This window comes from Mus pahari, chromosome 10 (genome assembly GCF_900095145.1).
Source record: "Mus pahari chromosome 10, PAHARI_EIJ_v1.1, whole genome shotgun sequence".
NCBI classification, from domain to species: domain Eukaryota; kingdom Metazoa; phylum Chordata; class Mammalia; order Rodentia; family Muridae; genus Mus; species Mus pahari.
This window is the reverse complement of record NC_034599.1, coordinates 34195188-34204264: the sequence shown is the minus strand read 5'-3', so window position 1 is coordinate 34204264 and position 9077 is coordinate 34195188. Positions and strand designations below refer to the sequence as shown.

At 35.2% G+C, this 9077-nt stretch overlaps 1 pseudogene; it reads left to right on the top strand.

The window, feature by feature from the left end:
• The first annotated feature begins 417 nt into the window (after positions 1–417).
• Positions 418–1355, top strand: LOC110328248 (annotated as a pseudogene).
• Positions 1356–9077: the final 7722 nt, after the last annotated feature.

The following is a 9077-nucleotide window of genomic DNA, read 5'->3' as shown; positions in this document are numbered from 1 at the left end:
GATATGCTAATTAATTCTGCCATTGAAAAATTTCAAGATTTTGTATATGTTAAGAATTAGAATCAATTGAAATGTCTGAAATTAAGACCTCTGTGGATCTCTTGGACATATTAGATTTGGGATAATAATTCACTGTTTTTAAGAAAAGCTTGCTTCATCATGAAAGTTGAGCAATTTTCTACACTGATACCTACTCTAAGCCTCAACATAGAAATATTCCTTTGAACTCACAAAATTTTCAAGCCTTGAACTTCGTGACAGTATTTTATCAAACGTGTTCAAGTTTTAAGGGCATTTTAAAATTAATAATAAAGATATATTCATGCACAAAAGGTATTCTATGGCAGAAAAAGTTAGGTGGGAACATAGGGACATGGAAAAGAAGCTTTACAAATATTTTAATCTTTCAGGATCTAAATGGAGGACATGGCAGCAAGAAATTATTGTGGAGTGACTGAGTTCTTCTTGGCTGGACTCTCCAATAAACAAGAAATCTAGCTGCCCCTATTTCTCCTCTTCATAGGATTCTATGTACTCACTGTGGCAGGTAACATGGGCATAATCACATTGATTGGGCTCGGTTCCCACCTGCATACACCCATGTACTACTTCCTCAGCAGTCTGTCCTTCATTGAATTCTGTCAGTCCACTGTTGTTACCCCTAAAATGCTGGTGAACTTTATGACTGAGAAAATCATCATCTCATATCCTGGGTGTGTGACTCAGCAGCTCTACTGCTTCCCCATTTTTTGGCATTGCAGAAGGTTATCCATTAGCTGCAATGGCATATGACTGCTATGTTGCCATCTGTAACCCTTTGCTTTACACTGTAACCATGTCCTCTCAGATTTACACTTCCCTAATTTTGGGTGTGCATATTTTTGCTGTGTTCTGTGCATCAGTAAATCTAGACTTCATGTAGGATTAAATTCTGCAAACTAGATTTGATCAATCATTATTACTGTGATCTTCTTCTTCTCTTGAAGCTTGCATGCTCTGATACGTATATCAATGAAACATTAATTCTATATTTTGGTACAATGAACTTCTGTATTCCAATTCTGACAATTTTTACTTCCTACACCTTCATCATTGCCAGCATCCTTCGTATTCACTCTACAGAGGACAGATCTTCAGTACTTGCAGTTTCCACATCTTGGCTGTTGCTGTTTTCTTTGGATCTTTAGCATCCATGTACTTTCAGCCATCATCAGTCAGTTCCATGGACCAAGGGAAAGTATCCTCTGTGTTTTATACAATTGTACCCATGCTGAACCCCTTGATCTACAGCCTGCAGATTAAAGGATGTCAATGTTGCCTTGAAGAAAATATTTGAAAGAAAAAGACTCATATAATCAGAAGTAATGTTAGTATTATTTATTACAGCAAATTACCCAGAAATGCAATTTTCTATGCACATAGCATCTCATGTTTCACAAAATCAAAACATATGCAAATAGTAAGAATGATTCCATAATGGATAGCTATTCATTCAGTGTATATTTTTCATATTATGAACATTACTTTAAAAATAATAAACTTCATTATTAAATATAATAAAATTGATATTTTTCTTTTTAGTTCATCTTCATAATTTTATATGTAAATGCTGTAATTTTTACATTTTCCTCATCTTCTCTTGCCATTTAAATGTTCCTCTCTTTAATTTTTGTTTCCTAATGTAGATAGATAGATAGATAGATAGATGATAGATAGATAGATAGATAGATAGATAGATAGATAGATAGACAGACCTAATAATAGGAAGAGTGATTTGTTCTAAGTAATTTGTAATTTCCCACAGTTCAAAATCTAGGAGTGGAATCACCTGATGTTATATCAGCTGGTATCATTTTGGCTCATGTTTCTGAAATTCTATGTTTGAGATTTACAGTGGCTCTTTCCAGTCATACATAGTAGACACTCTCTTACCACAGACTTCTTTTACTTTGGCTTTTAGAATATTTTTTCCTCCACTTCTAAAATGTTCCCCAGAGCCTTAGGTAGTAGGGTTGTATTGTAGATAGATTAATTGTGGCTTTTCAGTCCACCATCATTTGTTGCTTCTATTTAGACAGTTATAGAGTTCTGTAATCATATTCATCTGCTGTACAAAGTGTTACAGTTATCTATGGGTGACTCAGTATGTACTAAGTATAAAATTAGAGATTATATGAGGTGGTAAATTATCACTATTATATTTTCTTCTAGGTTCCATGACCTCACATGCAACTAATAGTTATCTATCTTTATAGAATCCTACATGAATTTTTCTCCTATTGTTCAGGCTTTAAGTACATTTTGATAGTTATCGTTTCCTATCATGATGCACTATTCACTATTATGCCTTTATGAATAGCTTGTCTTGTTGGTTATTATTGAATTGTTAGTGTAGCAGGTGCAGTTGAGTGCAGAAAATAATTGTTTTACTTTCTTGGCATCTTGGATAGCTCTGTTCCTTGGGGAGTAGCTTTCTAGATCCAACCCAGCTTTACTCAAGAAAGTCCTGTGTTAGAATCCTGTTGTGTCTTTAGCAAAAGACATTTATATTCAAATTCTGGGAAACAACCAAGAGCAGTAACAGTAGCATATAATATTTTGGAAAGGGTGTGAGTATGTGCATGTATGTGTGATTTAAGGTAATCATAACTTATTTCCCTTGACTTTCCAAACATCCCCATTAGCCTTTATCTTTTTTGCCTACTTCTCTGTCTATATTTCTTTCCTTTTCAACACCCCAATTAATGCACCCCCAATTTACTCTATTTCTGCCTTTTAGCCCCTGTACTCTGCTATTTTACTCTCTAGAAAATCTTTTCCCCATCATTCCTTTTAATTTTACTAGCTTCGGTAATAACTCCAGATTATAAACTCACAGCCAAACATTTAGATCTAGGCATGCCCAATAAGGGCAGAGGTCGGGTGAGGGCATATGGTGTTTGTCTTTCTGTCGTTGAACCACTTTACTCAATAATTTCAAATTTCAAGATATTGTTTTTCTTTCGAGATAAATAGAATTCCATTGTGCATATGTACTATGATTTTTATTTCAATTTATCAGTTCGGGTTATTTAAGTCATTTGCATTTCTAACTATTATGAATAGAGGTAGGATGGACATGGATGATGTGTTGTTGAAGTTGTTTTTGCATCATACAGGGTTCACAGCCTGGAAAGAAGAGACATCATGCACAAGATATGTACAAGCCCAAATTCAACAAATCATAACATGGAAATCAGAAGTTAGCATAAAGTTATAACTACAGTTAAGGAGCTATTGACAGTGGATATCTTATGAGAGATGGAGGGTCACTTTTCTTTAAGTGTATAGTCCTGGATAAATCAACTAGTCTCCATATGAAAGACTTATGCAGTCTATCATTTTTTACTACCTTGAAGGTAAATGAAACTGCTTTTATTTAGTCTTCAGGTAAATTTTTCCAAATAAAATAATTTTTTGAGTCTGTCATACTAAGTAAATGTGGTAGATGTCAATAAAGATCAAAAGTCCAAATCTGATATATTTTATATTTTCCCTGTTTATTTTTTTTCCTCTCACCAGAATTCACTCCAGGGAACCCCAAATGCCTTTATCTTTAAGTCTTAAGAAAATCCAGTGTTTTACTATTTTGATAGTATCTCTCATATTCTTTCATTAAATTTGTATTTTTACAAGAAGCTATAATTCTATAACTTGCCTACTTTTCAGAATTGAGAAACACAAGGGAAGGGTGTTTGTATGTTGATTTTGCTAGAGTTAAAAGGGGAGACATGAGATTCTTGTGGGAGATCATTATCACTATTCGTTCTAATCAGACCCCTATCTCTGAACAATATTTGGGAGAGAGATAAGTAACTTTATTTTATTTTTATTAGATATTTTCTTTATTTATATCTCAAATGTTTATCACCTTCCCCCATTTCCCCTCCAAAAACCTTCTGTTCCATTCCCCCTCCCCTTGTTCTCCAACACAACCACTCCTGCTTCCCTGTCTTGGCATTCACTTAAACTGGGGCATCAAACCTTCACAGGACCAAGGACCTCTCCTCCCATTGATGTCCAACAACAGATGCAGCAGTAGCCATGAGTCCCTCCCTGTGTACTCTTTGGTTGATGGTTTAGTCTCTGGGAGATCTGAGTGTATTTGTTGTTTCATATTGTTGTTCCTCCTATCAGACTGCAAACACATTCAGCTCCTTGGGTCTTTCTCTAGCTGCTCCACTGGGGACCTTGTGCTCAGTCCACCTCTGTATTTGTCAGGCACTGGTGGAGCCTCTCAGGAGACAGCTATATCAGTCTCCTGTCAGCAAGCACTTGTTGGCATCCAAAATAGTGTCTGAGTTAGGTAAATGTATATAGGATGGATCCCCAGGTGGGCAATCTCTGCTTGGTCATTCCTTCAATATCTGCTCCATATTTTATCTCTGTATTTCCTCCTATGTGACCAAAGTATTCACAATTTGGTCTTCCTTTTTCTTGAGCTTCATATGGTCTGTGGATATTAGGCTAATATCCACTTATCAGTGAATGCATACCATGTGTGTTCTTTTGTGAGTGGGTTACCTCACTCAGGATTTTATTTTATAGTTCCATCCATTTGCCTGTGAATTTCATGAAGTCATTGCCTTTAATAGCTGAGTCGTACTCCATATTGTAAGTGTAACACATTTTCTGTATCCATTCCTCTTTTGAAGGTCATCTGTGTTTTTTCCAGCTTCTGGATATTATAAATAAGACTGCTATGAACATAGTGGAGCATGTGCCCTTGTTATACGTTGAAGCATCTTTTGGTTATATACCCAGGAGTGTTATAGCTGGGACCTCAGGTAATACTATGTCCAATTTTCTAAGGAACTCCCAGAATGATTTCCAGAGTGGTTGTACCAGTTTACAATCCCACCAACAGAGAAATGTTCTTCTTTTTACACATCCTGACCAACATCTGTTCTTAAGAGAATTTTTGGTCTTAGCCATTCTGACTGGTATGAGGTGAAATCTCAGGGTTGTTTTCATTTGCATTTCCCTGATAACTATGAATGTTGAACATTTCGTTAAGTTTTTCTCAGCCATTAGGTATGACAGGCAGGTAAATTAATGCAATAGAATTGACCCAGAACTGAACCCACACACCTATGGTGACTTGATCTTTGTCAAAGGACCTAAAACCATCCAGTGGAAAAAATAGGGAATTTTCAACAAATTGTGCTGGTTCAACTGGAGGTCAGCATATAGAAGAATGCAAATTGATCCATTCTTGTCTCTTTGTAGAAAGTTCAACTTCAAGTTGATCAAGGACCTCCACATAAAATCATGTACACTGTCACTAACAGAAAAGAAAGTGGAGAAGGCCTCAAGCATATGGGCACAGGGAAAACTTTCCTGATTAGAACATCAATAGCTTATGCTCTAAGATCAAGAATTGTCAAATGGGACCTCATAAAACTTCAAAGCTTATGTAAGGTAAAGGACACTGTCAATAGGACAAAATGGCAACCAACATATTGGGAAAAGATCTTTACCTATCCTATATATGATAGAGGGCTTATATTCAATATATACAAAGAACACAAAAAGTTAGACTCTAGAGGACCAAATAAATCTATTTAAATGAGGTACAGAGAAAGACTAATAACTTTAGATACCATCATTATTAACAATAAAGATAGTAAATTAAAAGAAAAGTTTAGGCTACCCCTTTTCACAGTGTCAAAGCCTATTTTTTTTTTTTATTCAGAAAGAATTGAAGCAAAAGAGATACTTGAACCTTAAAAAGGGAGTGATGTTGAATAGAAATTCTTGTTTCTTACAATTTGAGACTCCCTGCTCTGTTTTGTAATTGATTTTAACAGAGATATATAGCTAATTATTTGTCTAGAACCACTGACAGTCTAGGGTCTCTACACATATATGAGCACTGCTTCCCCATGCATCCTACCCATTACCTCAGTAGAATGTCTAGAGCAATATTTCTATGTTTACCCATTTTATGTCAGGCTTCAGTGCTTTGCACTCATTTTGAGACTTTTTACATAGCTTGTTGAATACTGTTATTCACTAGTATAAGGCGCTGTCCAAGTTTTACATATGAGTGTTAGTGTAAAAATGTATTAAATGATTATTAATGATAAATATCTAAGTAATATATAGCTAAATGTAAAAATAACAAACACACAAATGGTAATAAAATTTAAAATCATGATAAAATCTAATACACTGGTAAAGTAAAGCTTGGAAAAGAATGTAAATTGTTACTTTAAGTACTGTTTAATGTATTTTTCCCTTAAAGTCATGTCATATAATGTTTGGGACCTCGAAGAAAAGTTTTCTTTAATTCTTGAAAAATTTACTCTTTGTTTTCAGATTATACTGACTACAGCATTTCTTCTTCCCCTTCTTCCCTCTAAAGTCTCATATATGTCTCTCTTCTAACCCCTCTCTCTATCTCAATTTTATTTTTTAATTAATTATTCTCACCTACTGTCGTAATTTGGGTTTCCATTGATACGAAGATACATCTTTTATAAAAGAAAATATCTAATTTAGGGATGGCTTACAGTTTCAGGTTCAGTCTGTTAACATCATGGTGGCAAATCATACCAGCATGGCACTGGCAGAGCCAAGATTTCTACACCTTGACCTAAAGGAAACATCAATAAACTTTCTTCAACAAGAGGGCAGGACACATCTCTCTTCCCCTGCATTGGGCAGGACTTAGGGTTTCAACGGCTATGACCAAGAACAAGTCATCTTTCTCTCTCTTTTTGTTTCTCAAGGAAAACAGAAACTGCTTTTTAAAAAACTCTCACTATAGAACACAGTAATATTAACGTTTTCTCAAGTTGACTGCTGGATGGGTTTGTTTGTTTTTCCATCTTTTTTTTTTTTTAAAGACAGGTAATTATTTTGTTAGGTTCAAGTATAAAGGAGAAAATTTTGAGTCTTGACCTTGGGAGTTTTAATACAGAGCAGAAGACAATCTTCAGGGCCCCACAGAGCTAACACAACACTATTTTCTTCACTATTTTCTTTCTTGTCTCCAAATGTCACCCTGGAACAGCTGGAGGCAAACTGATGTTCAACATTAGTTGCTCTTCCAGTTATGTGAAGGTTGGGAAAGAACCTTTGTTAAAGGGGCAGAAGCAAGTTTAGCACTTTTCTTCTGGTCCACAGATGCCTGAGGACTTTGGCAAGGTATTAGAAAATCCACTGAAATTTGTTGCTACCTGGAGTGGTCTTTATGTCAGATATGATTCAGCATTGTGACTAAGGTCTATAATCTTGTCACAAACACACTCATGATTGGTGTTAACAATCTGAGTAAAACAGACGGCAGTACCAGCTTACTTTAGTTTTCTGTTTCTTATTGGGTGGGTAGGTGGTTTTTAGTTGGTATCTTTGAGTCTTTTGCTTGAACTGTAGAGCATTTTGGGTCTTTTTGTTTGACAGCTTTCCCATTAAAATACAGATTTTTCTAGTTACCAGCTTCACCAGTTGCCACTTGCAAAAACACTATAGCTTTTGCCTCCTTCTTGGCATATTTGTGAAACATTTTGATTTTGGCAGGTGCCATTTTATTCTAGATAGAAGCATCTCAAGTGAGTATTAATCACTTTCTGTTTTAGCTTCATACAAAGACTTCTCCTATATGTGCCAAATGCATTAGGTATAATAACAAAGAAAGAAACCAAAATCAAAACAGATCAAAACAGATTCTGATAATACAAGTATGGCAAGCAATGAAAAGGCATAGTTGCTTCAAAAAGAGAAAGAGTCCAAAAAGAGACAAAACAAAGTGTTACTAAGAAATCAAAAGTTATGGCAGAAGAAATGGATGAAGTCTCAGCAGAATTCTCACCATGAAAAGATAAACAACAAGGAAAGATTCCAACCATAAGACATTTTGAGTCACCAGAAGACCAGAAGGAACAGCCATTGAAAGGGGACAACACCATGATGAAATCTTAGGAAAGTGTTGAAAAGAGAAATAGGATATAGGAAAAAAAAATCACTAAAAAAAATTGTCAAGAATGATTAGATAGGAAAAAGAGGGGTAAGGAAACAATAAGGAGCACAAGGAGGAAAAAATATTAATATCCTATGTTTCAGAGGCCTCCAATAATTGTTCTTCCCAAAGAGGATGTATTTTTGTCCACAATTATTTTTTAAAAGTCATAGAATTTTTTGTCACACATTATATAATTATATTTACATGAAGTTCAGTAACAAGACAAGCTACCTAAGAGTTCTTTGCAAAGGTGAGATGATTAGGAGGATTATTGTAGGCATTTCTATATTATTATTATTCTCTTCTTTTTTATTAGATATTTTCTTATTATCTTATTACCAGTTGGAAGATCTTCTGGGTATATGCCCAGAAGAGGTATTGCTGGATCCTCCCGTAGTACTTTTTTTTGGTTGGGAGACTACTGATGACTGATTCTATTTCTTTAGAGGAAATGGGACAGTTTAGATCGTTAATCTGATCCTGATTTAACTTTGGTACCTGGTAATTGTCTAGGAATTTGTCCATTTCATCCANATTTTCCAGTTTTGTTGAGTATAATCTTTTGTAGTAGGATCTGATAATGTTTTGGATTTCCTCAGGATCTGTTGTGATGTCTCACTTTTCATTTTTGATTTTGTTAATTAGAATACTGTCCCTGTGCCCTCTAGTTAGTCTGGCTAAAGGTTTATCTATCTTGTTGATTTTTCTCACAGAACCAGCTCCTGGTTTGGTTGATCCTTTGAATAGTTCTTTTTGTTTTCACTTGTTTGATTTCAGCCCTAAACTTGTTTATTTCCTGCCTTCTACTCCTCTTGGGTGAATTTGCTTCCTTTAGTTCTAGGGCTTCTAGGTGTTCTGTCAGTTTGCTAGAATATCCTCTCTCTAGTTTCTTTTTGGAGGCACTCAGGGCTATGAGTTTTTCTCTGAGGACTGCCTTCATTGTGTCCCATAAGTTTGGGTATTTTGTGGCTTCATTTTCATTAAACTCTAAGTAGTCTTTAATTTCTTTCTTTATTTCATCCTTGACCAAGTTATCATTGAGAAGAGTGTTGTTTAGTTTTCACATGAGTGT